Here is an 18,860-nt window from a genome sequence, read left to right on the forward strand (position 1 = left end):
CCATTTTAGAATATTTGTGTGGGGACACCGCACACAATTTGCCCATATGAAGACACAAGGAACCAATAACAATGGTGGGGCAGCGGCTGCAGCTGCAGCCTCACTATAGTAAAACATTATAATGTGAAAATGTAAAAGTGATTTATTTATTGGGGTGGATGGTAGTCATCACAGGTAATGTCACCAATTTGTTAGGCCTAAAACAAGGTTTCAGTAATCTAAACCTGAGCTCAATCCCTGGTAATTGTGTCACAAATCAGACAGGCTTAACCTTAACCCCTTTGCTGCCAGGCCTTTTCCCCCTCAGGTGCCAAACCTTTTTTGGGCTGTTTGGGGCAGTTCACGGTTCGGCCCTCATAACAATTTGTCCACATAAGCTACAGATGCCAAATTTGCGTCTTTTTTTTTTTTTTCCAACATCCTAGGGGTTCTAGAGGTACCTAGACTTTGTGGGTTCCCCTGAAGGAGACCAAGAAATTAGCCAAAATACAACGAAAAATTTGTGTTTTATTAAAAATACAAAAAATGGGGAGAAAGGGGCTGCAGAAGAAGGCCTGGGTTTTTTTTTCCCCCTAAAAATGGCATCAACAAAGGGTTTACTGTGCTAAAATCACCATCTTCCCTGCTTTCAGGAACAGGCAGACTTGTATCGGAAAACCCACAATTGTGGCATTTTACTTGGACATACCCCAATTTTACTATTTTTTTTTTTTTTTTTTTTTTTTCTGCTTTCAGCCTCCTTCCAGTTAGTGACAGAAATGGGTGTGAAACCAATGCTGGAACCCGGAAAGCTAAACATTCCTGAAAAGTAGACAAAATTCTGAATTCAGCAAGGGGTAATTTTGTGTAGATCCTACAAGGGTTTCCTACAGAAAATATCAGCTGAAATGAAAAAATATTAAAATTGAGGTGAAAAAAACCCAGCCATTTTTCTCCACGTTTTACTCTTAACTTTTTCCTGCAATGTCAGATATTTTGAAGCAATATATTGTTACGTCTGCTGGACTCTTCTGGTTGTTGGGATATATAGGGCTTGTAGGTTCATCAAGAACCCTGGGTACCCAGAGCCAATAAATGAGCTGCACCTTGAAGTGGGTTTTCATTCTAGACCGGATATACAGCAACTCACTTGCTTAAATGTAAAGAGTGAAAAATAAGTATCAAGAAAACCTTTGTATTTCCAAAATGGGCACAAGATAAGGTGTTGAGAAGCAGTGGTTATTTGCACATCTCTGAATTCTGGGGTGCCCATACTAGCATGTGAATTTCAGGACACTTCTCGAATAGACGTCTTTTTTACACACTGTCTTACATTTGGAAGGAAAAAAATGTAGAGAAAGACAAGAGGCAATAATACTTGTTTTGCTATTCTGTGTTTCCCCGAAGTCTCCCGATAAAAATGGTACCTCCCTTGCATGGGTAGGCCTAATGCTCGTGACAGGAAACACAACATGGACAAATTACATTTTTACATTGAAATCTGACGTGTTTTTTGCAAAGAGCCTAGCTGTAGATTTTGCCCTGTAGCTCAGTCGGCACCTAGAAAAACCTACCAAACCTGTGCATTTTTTAAAACTAGACACCTAGGGGATTCCAAGATGGGGTGACTTGTGGGGCTCTTACCAGGTTCTGTTACCCAGTACCCTTTGCAAACCTCACAATCTGGCCCAAAAAACACTTTTTCCTCACATTTCGGTGACAAAGTTCTGGAATCTGAGATTAGCCACACATTTCCATCCACCCAGCGTTCCCCCAAGTCTCCAGATAAAAATGGTACCTCACTTGTGTGGGTAGGCCTAGTGCCCGTGACAGGAAATACCCCAAAACACCATGTGGACACATCAGAATTATCAAATACAAAACTGTTTTTTTGCGGGGTGGAGGCCATCTGCATTTTTGGTCCTGGGCTCAGCAGCCATATAGGGACACCTACCAAACCATTTCTGAAAACTATACACCTGAGGGAGTCCAGGGAGGTGTGAATTGCGTGGGTCCCCAGTGTTTTCTTACCAAGAATCCTTTGCAAACCTCAATTTGGCTTTAAAAAAAATAACACTTTTTCCTCACATTTCAGTGACAAAGTTCTGGAATCTGAGGGGAGCCACAAATTTCCTTCCACCCAGCATTTCTCCAAGCCTCCCGATAAAAATGATACCTCGCTTGTGTGGGTGGCCCAGGTGCCTGCAACAGAAAAATGCCAGTAACCTGTAGAATTTGAGGGGTTAGGACAGCGAGTTGATAAGCACTTATTTTTCTTTTATACATCTTTTAGGCTGACTCTGCTTTGGGGACCCACACAAGTGAGGTATCATTTTACTTGGGAGACTTAGGGGAACGCTGGGTGGTAGGAAATTTGTGCCGGAGTGGTGATCCTACCAAGAAAAGTGAGGAAAATATGCTTTTTTTTGTTTTGTTTTTTAAGCAAATTTTGAGGTTTGCAGAGAAGTCTGAGTAAGAAAATGTTGGGGGATCCAGGCAAGCCACACCTCCCTGGACTCCTTGTAGTGTCTAGTTTTAAAACATGTCTGGGATTGGTTGGTTTCGCTAGATGAAGGCCTCACCCGGGACCAAAAACATAGGTGACTGAGTGGCTGCATCAGATGATTCCTCTCTGACAGAAAACTCACTACCATATTCTAGCACTTCCTCCTCTGCCTCAAATGTAGAGCCAGTCTCATAATCATGTCAGAAGACGACTCAAAAAGCACACCAACAACCTGCTGAGCGGTCATCCTATGGCTAGCCATGATCGTTCCGAAAAAAAGTAACTGGGCAAATACACCACCAAAAACTAGCTCTGTGAAAGATAAGTAGTAAACAAAGTGTAGCTTTATCACTAAGAGTTCTAAACTCAAAAACTGTACCGTTATTTGCTTGAAAACGATTCTCACCAGCAACTACTCGCCACAGCAATCACCAATGATATCCCACTAAGAAGAAAAAACAAATTAGACATAAGACAGAACAATAATCATTGTGCATAAATCTAAGGACATTTTCACATACAATCCTGCATTCAGTACACCACCTACAAACATGTAATTCATTCATGGCAACAATACTCCTTTGGAGTACATTTATTTACTTACCTAAAACATGCAATTACGCAAACCGCAGGACAACCACTGCCAAAACGGCAGCAAACCACAGCAAAGGAAGCAAAAGCTTTGAACTAGAACAAAATGGAGAAATAAACTGTTAGTATCTTAAATGCAAACACTTCACCAGTTGACAAACACCCCTCCACCAACCATTTTTAAATTTTCCCTGGTGTCCAGTATTCTCTGTTTGGGGGCAGATGGGCCTAGAAAACAATAAGCAAGTCTGCCCCCAAGGGGGGGCAAAAATGCCATAGAATAAATTGCCCCCTTTGGGGGGGTGACCCTTGCCCAAGGGGCCAATGCCTGCCTCCCCCCCCCCCCCCCCCACACACACACACACACACACACACACACACACACACACACACACACGATCCCTGGCGCTAATTGGTTTTTCTGCCCCCCTTGGGGGGGGACAGATGGGCCTTTATGGTTTCTGCAGAAGGGCCTAAAATAAATAGGCCAATATTGGCCCCTTTGGTGCTAAGTGGATTCCGCCCCCTGCTAACCAGGCACCAGTGTTCTTCCTCCTCTAAAAATGTACTATTGTTCCCACAATTGCCACACCCCTGGCACACAGATAAGCCCCTTGTAAAAGGTACCAGTGGTACCAAGGGCCCTGTGACCAGGGAAGGTGCCTAAGGGCTGCAGCGTGTGCTGCCACCCTAAGGGACCCCTCACCTAACACATGCACACTGCCATTGCAGATTGTGTGTTGGTGGGGAGAAAAGGGCAAAGTCGACATGGCTTCCCCCTCAGGGTGCCATGCACTCAGAACACTGCCTATGGCATAGGTAAGTCACCCCTCTAGCAGGCTTTAAAGCCCTAAGGCAGGGTGCACTATACCACAGATGAGGGCATAGCTGCATGAGCAATATGCCCATACAGTGTCGAAGTCCATTCTTAGATATACTAAGTACAGTGTGGCCATATTAAGTATATGGTCTGGAAGTTTGTCAAAACGAACTCCACAGATCCATAATGGCTACACTGAATACTGGGACGTTTGGTATCAAACTTCTCAGAATAATAAAACCACACTGATGCCATTGTTGGATTCATTAGAAAATGCACACAGAGGGCATCTTAGAGATGCCCCCTGTATTTTACCCAATTCTCTAGTGTAGGACTGACTGGTCTGTGCCGGCCTGCCACTGAGACAAGTTTCTGACCCCCTGGTGTGTTAGCCTTTGTGCTCTGGGGCCAGGAACAAAGTCTGCACTGGGTGGAGGTGCTTCACACCTTCCCCCCTGCATGAACTGGAACACCTAGCGGTGAGCCTCAAAGGCTCAGGCTTCGTGTTACAATGTGCCAGGACCCTCCAGCTAGTGGAGATGCCCGGCCCCCGGACAAAGCCCCTACTTTTGGCGGCAAGTCTGGAGGGATAATTATGAAAAACAAGGAGGAGTCACCCCCTCAGCCAGGACCACCCCTAATGTGTCCAGAGCTGAAGTGACCCCCTCCTTGCAGAATCCTCCATCTTGGTTTGGAGGATTAGGGCCAATAGGGATAGGAATGTGCTCCCCTCCCCAAAGGGAGTGAGCAAAAGAAGGGTGTAGCTACCCTCAGGGACAGTAGCCATTGGCTACTGTCCTCTGACCCCTAAACAGCCCCTAAATCTTGTATTTAAGGGCTCCCTGAACCAAGCTGGTCAGATTTCTGACGACCTCAAGAAAAGGACTGCTGAGCTGACAACCCCGCAGAGAAGGAAAGGAGACAACTGACTTGGCCCAGCCCTACCGGCTTGTCTCCTGCTTCAAAGAACCTGCAGAAGAAAGGCGATGCACCCTGCAGGTCCAGTGACCTCTGAAAAACCTCCTGAGGACTGCCTGCATCAGAGAGGTTCACGAACTCTAGTGGACAGTGGCCCCGTCCAAAGAAAAAAAGAAGAAACCTCTTCTGAAGGACTCCCACCTCACTCCAGAAGCGTGAGTCCTAACCACTCTGCACCCGACGCCCACGGCCTGAGTCCAGGTGGCCCAACTGACCATAGAGGAGTCCTAGGCGACTGCGACCAAGAGCCCACCCTGGGTTGACCTCTCAACCCCTCCACGACGATGCCTGCAGAGGGAATCCTGAGGACCTCCCCCCCCTGACCGTGACTGCCCTGGATGAAGATAACCATCGCCAAAGGATCACTGCACCTACAGCCCCCAAGCCTTGGGCAACCGGTGCAGCCATGACGATCAACAGACGGCCCTCTTCCCTGTCCGGCTGGTTGTGTGCCTGAGATGCTCCTCACCCCACGACCTCACCTGCAGCGCCTAAGTGACCCCTGGAGCCCCCTCAGAGAGTTTAATTGGAAACCAGATGCCCTGTTTTCACCCTGCATCCGGCAGCCCCTGTGCCCCTGAGGGTGTGGGATTGGTGCCTACGTGGGGTCCCTCCAGTGCTCCTCTAATTCCCCCATTCCCCTCCCCCCGGTCTGCCCTCCGAGCCACAGGTACTTACCTGCTGGCAGACCGAATTCCGAGTACCCCCTGTCTCCATAGGAGCCTACGTTAAAATTGCTCAACTTTGACTTCTGTACCCTGCCGGCCCTGTGTTGCTGGTGGTGGGTGTTTGGGGTTCACTTGAACCCCCAACGGTGGACTACCTTAAAACCGGAGACTGTAAGTGCTGTAATTCCTTCTAAAACTGTACTTTATTTTCTTCCCCAGGAACTGTTCTGAAAATGGTGCCCACTTTTAAAATAGATATTCTGTTTTCTTAAAAAATATTTACTTGTCTAAAGTGACACAGATACATTGTCTATGCTAAGTACTTAACTGCCACAATATTTACTTCTGAACTGAGTCTTGTAGTTCTAGTATTAAAGTAACAAAAATATATTTTTCTATATAGAATCCTATTGGTCTGGAGTTAAGTCATTGAGTGTGTGTTTCCTCTATTGCTTGTATGTTTTTATTTCCTCTGTCAAGCCTCTTAGGGAACCTCTGGACTCTGTGCTCACTATATTTCATTTTGATAAAGTATATACAGAGCCAGCTTACTACATTGGTGGGTCAGCTGTGGGGTCTACGACTTAGCATTTGCTAGACTGCTCAGCCAATAGCTGATCACATGGCTAAATTCCAAATTGCCTTTAGAAAACTGAATATGACTATTTTTTTCTAAATTTTTAAAAGTCCTGCTAGGGCCTTGGTTAAGTCACCTTAGCATTTCTTTTTAGATTTAAGTCGTAGGTTAGGGATTCGTAACCAGAAGTAGTTTTAGTTCCTAAAAGTAATCCTCCACTTCAGAAACAAAATGAGTAGTTCAGAGGACATGGTGAGGGAACTCAACCTCATCCCTTTTCTCCCATCTTGGGATATGAGAGTTAAGGAGTCTCTGCAGCCTCAGAAAAATCCAAACAGTTTCTAGCTCCAGGAGCTCTTGGCAGACTATGCAAGGGACCACCCTACTAAGGAGGAAGACCTCCCTTTGGTTGGGGAAGAAGTTAGGGATCAGGAGGATGACCTACCCCGTCCCCCTTTCCCTACACTAACTAGGGATAACAGGGTTCCAAGATCCCTGTCTCCAAAGAGTACTCACAGGATCTGGATCTTTCACAGAGGAGTCCTGCTCCTATGAGAACATTGAGGGGAGCCTCCATGAAGAGGACATCCTTTTATCAAGGATGGCCAAAAGATTAGCTTTGGATAAACAGCTCCTGGCTATAGAAAGGGAGAGAAGAAAAATGGGTTTAGAACCCATAAATGGTGGCAGTAACAAAATGACCGAGAGTATTCTGATACCCCTAGAAATCCCTAGGATGGTGATGACATCACCAAGTGGATCATAGCCATTTAGAGGGCCTGTGGAACCAGAAGATTAAAAACGTCTCACTGGGGAGCTCTCATTTGGGAACTGTTTACTGGTAAGTGTAGGGATGGGCTCCTCACACTCATTGGTGCAGATGCTGAATCCTATGACCTCATGAATGCTACCCTGATTGAGGGCTTTGGATTCTCCAGTTTGGGGGGGGGGGTGGTGTTTACAAAACTTCGAGCTAGTCCTGGGTTGATTTTATAGACTAATCAGTGAAAACACTGGATGGTTGGGCATCTGGAAATGAAGTGCATGACTATGATGGGCTTTATAATTTTTTTATGAAAGAACACATTTTAAGTAACTGATTCAATGAAAATGTGCATCAATATCTGGTAGACCTAGGTCCAATTTCTCCCCAAGAATTGTCCCAAAAACAAACCCTGTAGCAAAACCCCAGGGGTGACCAGTGTAGCCATTTGGGGATGACTCCTCAGCATGAGTGGGTGGCTCCTCAGCTAACAGAAGAAAGAGTGGAAGAAGAGTGTTTACTACAAGAGGTAGGCAATCCACCTCACTCTACCACAGCAGACGGGCACCTGGAACCCAAAAGAAGCCTCTAAGTTACCCGCTTCCCTTGTTGAAGAACTATAGGTGTGGTTCTTGGCACTGACAGCTGTCGGTGGCCTCTGCTGGGTGTGAGCTTTCATGGCTGCACTGTCTAACTTTGGTGCCATTTGATGAATCCTAAGAATTTTTTTAAACCTTATACCTCGGTCAGTTCAGCTAATGTATTTCAATGGGATTTTTTTAACACTAATACAGCACGAACTGCTGAACGGAATTACACCAAATGTGGCAGAATTTGGTGTAAATCACATCATTAGTTTTAGAGAGATTAGAGTTTAAATAATATAGAAATCTGGGCTCGCGAATGCTCCGTGGATCCAACTGGCCCCGTGCTGATGTCTGATTGCCTGACAACTCTTCACAAGGAAGTGTTGACAGCCATTTTGGGACTCCGCTTTAGCAGAGTCTCACAAAAAAAAAAATATGAAAAAAAGAAAGTGGGCTTAGATCTGTTGCTTAGGTCTTAGGGACTTGCCAGGGCTAAAAAGCATTTTTTATTTTTTTGTTTAGTCTGGAAAACCCGTGAATCTACAGTTTTTTCTGACCGATTTTCCACCCTTTCCTTTTAGTTAGCCCCTTGGTGAGCCAGGTGCTGGGGGCATTAAAGGCTTTTAAAAAGATGGGTGACCTGTGGGGCCCCCTCTATGGGCTTCTATTAGTCACGGGGACAGCCACCTTCCCGGGATGATCACAAGGAAAATGCAGGGGGCTGCACGGACCCCCTGCTGCCCCTGGGACCGCCACCTCCCTATGGCAGAATACACTATATATGCAGTGGAGAAGGAGGGGACAAACATACAATTTTATGTGGGGTCCCCCCACCCTGCCACCTCCCTGGGGCATAATACACTATGTTCAGGGGGTACTCTCCAGGGCTGAAATAAAAAAAAATGAATGGCCCCTAGGGGGACAACCACCTCCCTGTGGCAAATAGAACATTGGAAGGGGGGGGGGGGCTTAAGCAACCAATGATGGCCCTGGGGACTGTCACCACCCAGGGCCAACTCATGATATGTCCTGGGGTGCCCAGCCAGAGACAAAGCTGTTTGCTCTGACTTGGCAGGAGCTTTGCCAGCTCCTGCCAAGTCAGAGCAAACACTTCCACTTTCTGCAAGTGAGAGCTGTCAAAATGCTCTCACTTGCCGCAAGTGAAGTTATCATGTTTCCCTGCACCCAAATATGCGTCCAGGGAAACAGATAAAACATTGTTCCCAAAAACAGTAAGCAGGGAGCTTCTGTTTAAAGCAGCTCCTTGCTTATGGGAGCAATGCAGGATTCCACGGTACGCCAGGAGCCGGCAAGGACCATATGGAATAGAAGAGGAAGATTATTGCAGTGGTCTGTCCATTCAATAACTAAAGAAACCGACTAGCAAGATATTTGATAAGAATATTATTTAGTTTTGATGGGCAGCAGGCCATGGTCACTTCTGGCCTAACCAAAATCTACTCTACCACTTGCTATAACGATTCATTTTTTTATGAGGTCGAACTATTTTTAGAACCTACTGGCCCCTTCTGGGAAGTGGACAAAGAACAGGTGTTTGGTTTAGACAAAAACTGAATTGGCAATTAAGATGCCTTTAAATCTTATTCTTGTCACATTTGCTCTGTTTAGAGACCGAGGTCAAAAGTCAGTTTGTCTTCTTGCAATGGAAATATTTTTCCTTGTGACTGCAAAGTTCCAGGATATTGTAAGGTGAACTGTCTGTCCTGTTGTAGGAGGCTGGCCTGGCTTGTAGTGGGTACCAGAGGTACTTACACCTTGTGCCAGGTCCAGTTATCCCTTATTAATGTAGGAGAGCTGTTTCTAGCAGCTTAGGCTGGTACAAGGTAGCTATGGCAAAGCAGCTTAGGCTGAACTAGGAGACATGTAAAGCTCCTACTATACCACTGGTGTCATATGCACAATATCATAAGAAAACAATACACAGAAGTACTAAAAATAAAGTACCTTTATTTTTATGACAATATGCCAAAAGTATCTGTGAGCACCCGCAGTTTGAGGATAAGATATATACACAAGATATATGTACACAAACCAAAATAATGCAGGTTATAGCAAGAAAAGTAATGCAAGCAGTGTAGAATTACAATAGATTGCAATAGGATCACATAGGTATAGGGGCAACACAAACCATAATACTCCAAAAGTGGAATGCGAACCACGGATGGACCCCAAACCTATGCGAGCTTGTAGAGGGTCGCTGGGACTGTAAGAAAACAGTGAGGGTTAGAAAAATAGCCCACCCCATGACCCTGAAAGGTAGGTGTAAAGTGCACCTACTACCCCCAGAGAGCACAGAAGTCGTGATAGGGGGATTCTGCAGGAAGAACAAACACAGCAATGCAACAACAGTGGATTTCCGGACCCGAGTACCTGTAAGACAAGGGGACCAAGTCCAATAGTCGCGACAGTGTCGAGAGTGGGCAGGAGCCCAGGAAATGCCAGCTGAGGGTGCAAGGAAGCTGCCACCTGTAGTAAGAAGCTTGGAGTTCTGCAAGAAAGAAGAGAGCTAGGAACTTCTCCTTTGGAGCATGGATGTCCCACGTCGCGATGAAGCTTGCAGAGGTGTTCCCACCCAGAAAGACCGCAAACAAGCCTTGCTAGCTGCAAGGGTCACGGTAGAGGTTTTTGGGTGCTGCTGTGGCCCAGGAGGGACCAGGATGTCGCCACTTGGAGGAGGAGACAGAGGTGGCGCCCAGCAAGTCAGGGAGCCCTCACAGAAGCAGGCGGCACCCGCAGAAGTACCTGAACAGGCACTTAGAAGAAGAGTGAACCGGAGTCCACGTGAAGTCACAAAAGGGGAGTCCCACGATGCCGGAGGACAACTCAGAAGGTTGTGCACTGCAGGTTAGAGTGTCGGGGACCCAGGCTTGGCTGTGCACGAAGGAAATCCTGGAAGAGTGCACAGGAGCCGGAGCAGCTGCAAATCACGCGGTACCCAGCAATGCAGTCTAGCGTGGGGAGGCAAGGACTTACCTCCACCAAACTTGGACTGAAGAGTCACTGGACTGTGGGAGTCACTTGGACAGAGTTGCTGAGTTCCAGGGACCACACTCGCCGTGCTGAGGGGACCCAGAGGACCAGGGATGCAGTCTTTTGGTGCCTGCGGTTGCAGGGGGGAGATTCTGTCGACCCACGGGAGATTTCTTCAGAGCTCCTGGTGCAGAGAGGAGGCAGGCTACCCCCAGAGCATGCACCACCTGGAAACAGTCGAGAAAGCCGGCAGGATGAAGTGATACAAGGTTGCTACTAGTCGTCTTTGCTACTTTGTTGCGTTTTTGCAGGCTTCCTGAGCAGTCAGCGGTTGATCCTTTGGCAGGTGAAGAGGGAGATGCAGAGGAACTCTGAGCTCTTGCATTCGTTATCTGGTGAGATCCCCAAAGCAGAGACCCTAAATAGCCAGAAAAGGAGGTTTGGCTATCTAGGAAGGAGGATTGGCTACCAAGAGAGGTAAGAGCCTATCGGAAGGAGCCTCTGACGTCACCTGCTGGCACTGGCCACTCAGAGCAGTCCAGTGTGCCACAGACACCTCTGTTTCCAAGATGGCAGAGGTCTGGGACACACTGGAGGAGCTTTGGGCACCTCCCCTGAGAGGTGCAGGTCAGGGGAGTGGTCACTCCCCTTTCCTTTGTCCAGTTTCGCACCAGAGCATGGTTGGGGGGAATCCCTGAACCGGTGTAGACTGGCTTATGCAGAGATGGGCACCATCTGTGCCCATCAAAGCATTTCCAGGGGCTGGGGGAGGCTATTCCTCCCCAGCCCTCACACCTATTTCCAAAGGGAGAGGGTGTAACACCCTCTCTCAGAGGAAATCCTTTGTTCTGCCTTCCTGGGCCAGGGCTGCCTGGACCCCAGGAGGGCCGAAACCTGTCTGAGGGGTTGGCAGCAGCTGCAGTGGAGACCCCGGAAAGGCAGTTTGGCAGTACCCAGGGTTCTGTGCTAGAGACCCGGGGGATCATGGAATTGTCCCCCAATGCCAGAATGGCATTGGGGTGACCATTCCATGATCTTAGACATGTTACATGGCCATGTTTGGAGTTACCATTGTGACGCTGTACATAGGTAGTGACCTATGTATAGTGCATGCGTGTAATGGTGTCCCCACACTCACAAAGTCCGGGGAATTTGCCCTGAACGATGTGGGGGCACCTTGGCTAGTGCCAGGGTGCCCACACACTAAGTAACTTTGCACCCAACCTTCACCAGGTGAAGGTTCGACATATAGGTGACTTATAAGTTACTTAAGTGCAGTGGTAAATGGCTGTGAAATAAAGTGGACGTTATTTCACTCAGGCTGCACTGGCAGGCCTGTGTAAGAATTGTCAGAGCTCCCTATGGGTGGCAAAAGAAATGCTGCTGCCCATAGGGATCTCCTGGAACCCCAATACCCTGGGCACCTCAGTACCATATACTAGGGAATTATATGGGTGTACCAGTATGCCAATGTGAATTGGTAAATTTAGTCACTAGCCTGATAGTGACAAATTTGGAAAGCAGAGAGAGCATAACCACTGAGGTTCTGGTTAGCAGAGCCTCAGTGAGACAGTTAGGCATAATACAGGACACATACTTATGAGCACTGGGGCCCTGCCTGGCAGGGTCCCAGTGACACATGGATTAAAACAACATATATACAGTGAAATATGGGGTAACATGCCAGGCAAGATAGTACTTTACTACACCTATGTGAAATGAAAGGCTGGGGGTATCCGGTCTTTCCTATCACACAACATTTATATAATGAAGTCAACTTAACAAACATTTCAAAAAATATTTCAGTAGCTGTGAAAGACCATTTTTTTGTACTTGTGTGATGAAAAAATATTTTAACAGGATGGGAAAAAAGTCAGAACACTTGATGTGCAAATGATAAATATTTTTTTGAAACCTAATTTTCACATTGTTAATCCACTATATAGTTTTATCCGTAAAGCTGCAAGTTAGTGGGAAGTTTTTTGGATATTTCTTGGAAATTTACTGTAAGTGAGAGTGCGCTACCACATCATGCTTTAGTAATATACTTATTAAAAGTGAGTGTTTAAACATAAACTGAGAAACACTCCAGCCCTGATGGCAAAGCTATTAGTAAACTAAGGGACAAGTCGTGCATGACTCATGTGTACCCCATATGTGGACTATATTTATTTCAAATGGAGCAAATGTTTAGTGTATTTAATCAAGCAGTTGACTTTTTTTTTTTTTTTTTTTTACAGCAGTAATGCTGAACTCTCATATTTGAAGGTGCACTCATATGAGAGAATGAAGAAAAGGGTGACTGTAAAATGCAATTTTTGCATAGGATCACACAATTTGCGACCCATTTTCGGGTCATGTACATTACAGTTGGAGTATATTTGTTCAAGCTACTCGACCTGCAGGTCTAGTAACATTTTTATGATTTTTCAAGGCCTGGGTTCAATGTCATAGCTAAGTCTGGGCACCACATGCTAAGAAGATACTTTTGGCCTAGTGGTTAAGGTCTCAGACCCGTACACTGAAGGTTGAGGGCTCAAGTGAATGTGTCTGGTCGTTTCCCTGGGTCCCTGGGGCCAAAATTGACTGGGGTTGGGTTCGGAGTCTAAAATCGACCTGGGGATGAGGCCATGCGGACCTGTGGCCAACTCAGGCAGCGCATGAGCTAAGGCCGTTCGCAGCACGAGTTTGGGTGGTTATGGGGGTTGGCTGCCAGCTGACGCCATGCAAGGCCGTGCGCTTCGTGGTTGGATTAACGTGTAGTAATGAAAAATACTTTACATTTTAAAAAACATAGAAATTCACTTTAAAAAAAAAAAAAAGTTACAGGGATGTTAGTTAGCTTCCAAATTTTTTACTCGTACAAAACCTTAGACATTCAGCAGTTATAGTTAGTTAATTCAAGTAACTATAACTCGTGCCCTAAGGTATCTAACTCGTGCGGTTGTCATGCACTAATTACCTCAGATGTTACAGCAATCATGTAAGCCTTTATAATGTTAAAAAAAAAAAAATATATATATATTTTATTACCGTACACAAAGGCACCGTGCACGACCTTTGGCAGGCAACACTCCTGCAGGCATCCAACCCCATACTGCGCACAGCATTTGGTCATGCATGGTGTTGGTTTGGGCACAGGGCCTGGCTTGCATATATATTGAGGGTGTGTGTGTGTAGCACCCCCTCCCGAGCCTTAGTTCACCACAAAGGTGCCCCCGAGCACTATAAGGCCCTGAGAACCCCATCTTCCAGGTCCTCTTTATCATGGGTGGTTGCCTCAGTGCCCACCCGGGGCGCACACAGCACAGTGGAGGAGGGGTGGGGGGAGGGAGAGTGTGGCTGCTGGGAGTCCCAGAGCCCCTACAGCCCCAGCTGTCTCACCTCATGGTGCAGGAGCAAGCATTGCTCCCACCCATCGGGAGCAGCTGTGTTCTGCTTGCTCCCACCCATCGGGAGCAGCTGTGTTCTGCTTGCTCCCACCCATCGGGAGCAGCTGTGTTCTGCTTGCTCCCACCCATCGGGAGCAGCTGTGTTCTGCTTGCTCCCACCCATCGGGAGCAGCGGTGTTCTGCTTGCTCCCACCCATCGGGAGCAGCGGTGTTCTGCTTGCTCCCACCCATCGGGAGCAGCTGTGTTCTGCTTGCTCCCACCCATCGGGAGCAGCGGTGTTCTGCTTGCTCCCACCCATCGGGAGCAGCTGTGTTCTATTTCTGCAGGCAGGGAAATAGAAGTCTGCTCCCAGCTGGTGTTTGCTTTTGTTTGGTGAGACATTTAAAAATGCTCCCACCAGACGGGAGCAAACAAGTGTCCTACCGGTGCTGGTGCAGGCAAGGGAACTATTGTGTCCTAGCATGGGCTCCCTAGTACACACTAATGAGCTGGCCCCCGCGAACAGAGTTGGCTTACCTTGGGCCTAACGAGGCTCGAAGAGAGGAGTTGTGTGATGCCACCCTCTCCTAATTGACCTGCTCCACCCCAGAGGATTGGGTTCCCTGGGCCCAAAATGAGCTTTGGGAGGGGTGCCCTACTCATGGCCACCTCTACATATCCTTTTAAAAGAAAATGGTGACTGTCATTTTTTTTGTTTGTTTTTTTTTCTTCTGGCCTGGGGCGGGGTCCTTCTGGGGACCCCCACCTGCCATAACAGGGACGGGCGGTGGAAGGGGGGGGGGGTTAGAGATACCTCTACACTGCCCCTCATACTAATAGGAATTTAGTCTAAAGTCTGAAGTTTTAAAAAATAATAATGAGTCCCCTAATGGCTGCCAACTACATTTGTTTTCATTTTGCTGACAGCCAATAGGAGCCCTTGCTCCCGCCGGAGATTTTTTTAATTCAGCGATCCTTTGAAAGCTAGACACTTTCTAGTGCTGCAGTGTTTTTTCTCGTTTTTACTAAAGTACCAGATTTTTTTTGTAGTTTTTTCTTTCCTCTGTCTCCTCTATAGGAATTCTCAAACCCTGGGTACCCTTAGAATCCCCATGATGTTAGGGGTGGGGTGTGGATTTGGGATGATGCAGGTTTGGCATGGATACCTTATGTGGGGAAAATAATGGTTATGGAGAGCTAAGTGCGAAGTATGCCAAAGACTTGGTATTATAAGGGGAAAAGGTTTGGCAGTCAAGAGTTTAGTATTAAAGTAGAGTAACACATTGTTTTGTTTTTTTACTTTTCCAAAGTGAACTTAAGTGATTATGGATAGAAAATGAATTGTGGCTGGTGGAAACTGTACATTTTATCGGATGAATAGATGTATACTGTAGGAAGTTGGCTCTGTATGCACTATTTCAAAGTAAGGAATAGTATGCACAGAGTCCAAGGGTTCCCCTTAGAGGTAAGATAGTGGCAAAAAGAGATAATACTAATGCTCTATTTTGTGGTAGTGTGGTCGAGCAGTAGGCTTATCAAATGAGTAGTGTTAAGCATTTGTTGTACATACACACAGGCAATAAATGAGGAACACACACTCAGACAAATCCAGCCAATAGGTTTTGTTATAGAAAAATATCTTTTCTTAGTTTATTTTAAGAACCACAGGTTCAAATTCTACATGTAATATCTCATTTGACAGGTATTGCAGGTAAGTACTTTAGGAACTTTGAATAATCACAATAGCATATATACTTTTTACATAAAACACATATAGCTATTTCAAAAGTGGACACTTAGTGCAATTTTCACAGTTCCTGGGGGAGGTAAAGTAATGTTAGTTCTTGCAGGTAAGTAAACCACCTACGGGGGTCAAATTGGGGTCCAAGGTAGCCCACCGTTGGGGGTTCAGAGCAACCCCAAAGTCACCACACCAGCAGCTCAGGTCCGGTCAGGTGCAGAGTTCAAAGTGGTGCCCAAAACACATAGGCTTCAATGGAGAAGGGGGTGCCCCGGTTCCAGTCTGCCAGCAGGTAAGTACCCGCGTCTTCAGAGGGCAGACCAGGGGGGTTTTGTAGGGCACCGGGGGGGGGGACACAACCTCACACAAAGTACACCCTCAGCAGCACAGGGGCGGCCTGGTGCAGTGTGCAAACACGCAACGGGTTTCCAATAGGTTTCAATGAGAGACCAAGGGGTCTCTTCAGCGAGGCAGGCAAGGGGGGGGGCTCCTCGGGGTAGCCACCACCTGGGCAAGGGAGAGGGCCTCCTGGGGGTCACCCCTGCACTGGAGTTCCGATCCTTCAGGTGCTGGGGGCTGCGGGTGCAGGGTCTTTTCCAGCCGTCGGGATTTTAGAGGCGGGCAGTTGCGGTCAGGGGGAGCCTCGGGATTCCCTCTGCAGGCGTCGCTGTGGGGGTTCAGGGGGGACAACTTTGGTTACTCAGTCTTGGAGTCGCCTGGGGGGTCCTCCCTGTAGCGTCGTTTCTTCACCAGTCGAGTCGGGGTCGCCGGGTGCAGTGTTGCAAGTCTCACGCTTCTTGCGGGGATTGCAGGGGTCTTTAAATCTGCTCCTCTGGATACAAAGTTGCAGTCTTTGTTGAACAGGGCCGCTGTCCTCTGGAGTTTCTTGGTCTTTTGGAAGCAGGGCAGTCCTCTGAGGATTCAGAGGTCGCTGGTCCTGGGGAAAGCGTCGCTGGAGCAGTTTTCTTCTGAAGGAGGGAGACAGGCCGGTAGGGCTGGGGCCAAAGCAGTTGGTGTCTTCTTCTTCTCTGCAGGGCTTTTTCAGCTCAGCAGTCTTCTTCGTAAGTTGCAGGAATCTAAATTCTTAGGTTCAGGGAAGCCCTTAAATACTAAATTTAAGGGCGTGTTTAGATCTGGGGGGTTAGTAGCCAATGGCTACTAGCCCTGAGGGTGGGTACACCCTCTTTGTGCCTCCTCCCAAGGGGAGGGGGTCACATTCCTATCCCTATTGGGGGAATCCTCCATCTGCAAGATGGAGGATTTCTAAAAGTTAGTCACTTCAGCTCAGGACACCTTAGGGGCTGTCCTGACTGGCCAGTGACTCCTCCTTGTTGTTCTCATTATTTCCTCCGGCCTTGCCGCCAAAAGTGGGGCCGTGGCCGGAGGGGGCGGGCAACTCCACTAGCTGGAGTGCCCTGCGGTGCTGGAACAAAGGGGGTGAGCCTTTGAGGCTCACCGCCAGATGTTACAGCTCCTGCCTGGGGGAGGTGATAGCATCTCCACCCAGTGCAGGCTTTGTTACTGGCCACAGAGTGACAAAGGCACTCTCCCCATGTGGCCAGCAACATGTCTCGAGTGTGGCAGGCTGCTAAAACCAGTCAGCCTACACGGGTAGTTGGTTAAAGTTTCAGGGGGCACCTCGAAGGTGCCCTCTGGGGTGTATTTTACAATAAAATGTACACTGGCATCAGTGTGCATTTATTGTGCTGAGAAGTTTGATACCAAACTTCCCAGTTTTCAGTGCAGCCATTATGGTGCTGTGGAGTTCGCGTTTGACAGACTCCCAGACCATATACTCTTATGGCTACCCTGCACTTACAATGTCTAAGGTTTTGCTTAGACACTGTAGGGGCACAGTGCTCGTGCACTGGTGCCCTCACCTATGGTATAGTGCACCCTGCCTTAGGGCTGTAAGGCCTGCTAGAGGGGTGACTTATCTATACTGCATAGGCAGTGCGAGGTTGGCATGGCACCCTGAGGGGAGTGCCATGTCGACTTACTCGTTTTGTCCTCACCAGCACACACAAGCTGGCAAGCAGTGTGTCTGTGCTGAGTGAGGGGTCCCCAGGGTGGCATAAGATATGCTGCAGCCCTTAGAGACCTTCCCTGGCATCAGGGCCCTTGGTACTAGGGGTACCAGTTACAAGGGACATACCTGGATGCCAGGGTGTGCCAATTGTGTAAAACAAAAGTACAGGTTAGGGAAAGAACACTGGTGCTGGGGCCTGGTTAGCAGGCCTCAGCACACTTTCAATTCAAAACCTAGCATCAGCAAAGGCACAAAGTCAGGGGGTAACCATGCCAAGGAGGCATTTCCTTACATATACTCCTAGTCTTATGGTAACCTTTTAAAAACTACATCCCTTGTTGTGGAGCAGCTCATGACTGCAGTAGAAGATACATTTTTTTACGAATGGTTTATGTACCTTAGTAGTTGCTACTGAACCACTATGATCATTTGCTTTTCTGAAATGGATGATTGCACGTTGAATCGGGACAATTCATTATCCCCTTTTGAAATCGGCAACAGATGTTAGGATTAATGTAAAAATAATGGATTTCGGGTCGAGACCAGTTAAGGCTTTTTTTTTTTTTTTTCATTTCAACTTCGAGCAATTGTTTCAAAATCTTTTAGGCCAATTTTGTTGGAACTCTTCTTTGGGCAGTTGCAATTGTGTTGTGAAAGATATTGTAGATTTTTGCTCATTACTAGTAACTTTTTGCTACATTCCCCTTGATGAAATAATATGCTTTTTTCCGTGACCCCTAAATACTAAGATGATCAATGTGGCTTTGCTGGTCAATTCCATTTTCAAGTAAAGAGCCTGAGTATAAGTGTGATATGGTTCTTGTGAAATCAATAAATATATTTCACAGTAGATGTTAGTTAAACCAGCCGTAAGCTTATATGAACATTGATGTGTTTCTGACAACTGTCTGTTGCCCAACTCTAGTGAAAGTTTTCAATTCGTGGTGTGCAAAAATGGGTAGTTTTGCAAAATATTTGACTTTGAGCACAACGTAAAATGATGGAAAGCCACATGACTTCTACACTAGAGTGAATACTTCACATAAAAATTTCAAGCAAGATACCAGTAGGAAATTGGCTCAAGTAGGACATGAGTCTCTGACATTTTTTTGTTTGTTTTCTTTGTGAACCCGCCTCCTGCAGGTGAAAATAAAATTGCATAATGTGGAATTTTGTTCAGCACTATGTTTGGGATTATCACAAAATTTGCTGGCATTCTATAAATGTTTCCAAGCTTATTGGCTTCTATTTCTCAGAA

General features: G+C 46.9%; 1 protein-coding gene across 1 annotated transcript in view; it reads left to right on the forward strand.

Annotated features, from left to right (window-relative positions):
• The window catches only part of NCBP1 (nuclear cap binding protein subunit 1), a 511,810-nt gene that overhangs the window by 79,657 nt on the left and 413,293 nt on the right, over positions 1 to 18,860 (forward strand). The gene's annotated exons all lie outside the window — the stretch shown is intronic.

The sequence above is a fragment of the Pleurodeles waltl genome, chromosome 1_2 (assembly GCF_031143425.1).
Source record: "Pleurodeles waltl isolate 20211129_DDA chromosome 1_2, aPleWal1.hap1.20221129, whole genome shotgun sequence".
Taxonomy (NCBI): Eukaryota; Metazoa; Chordata; class Amphibia; order Caudata; family Salamandridae; genus Pleurodeles; species Pleurodeles waltl.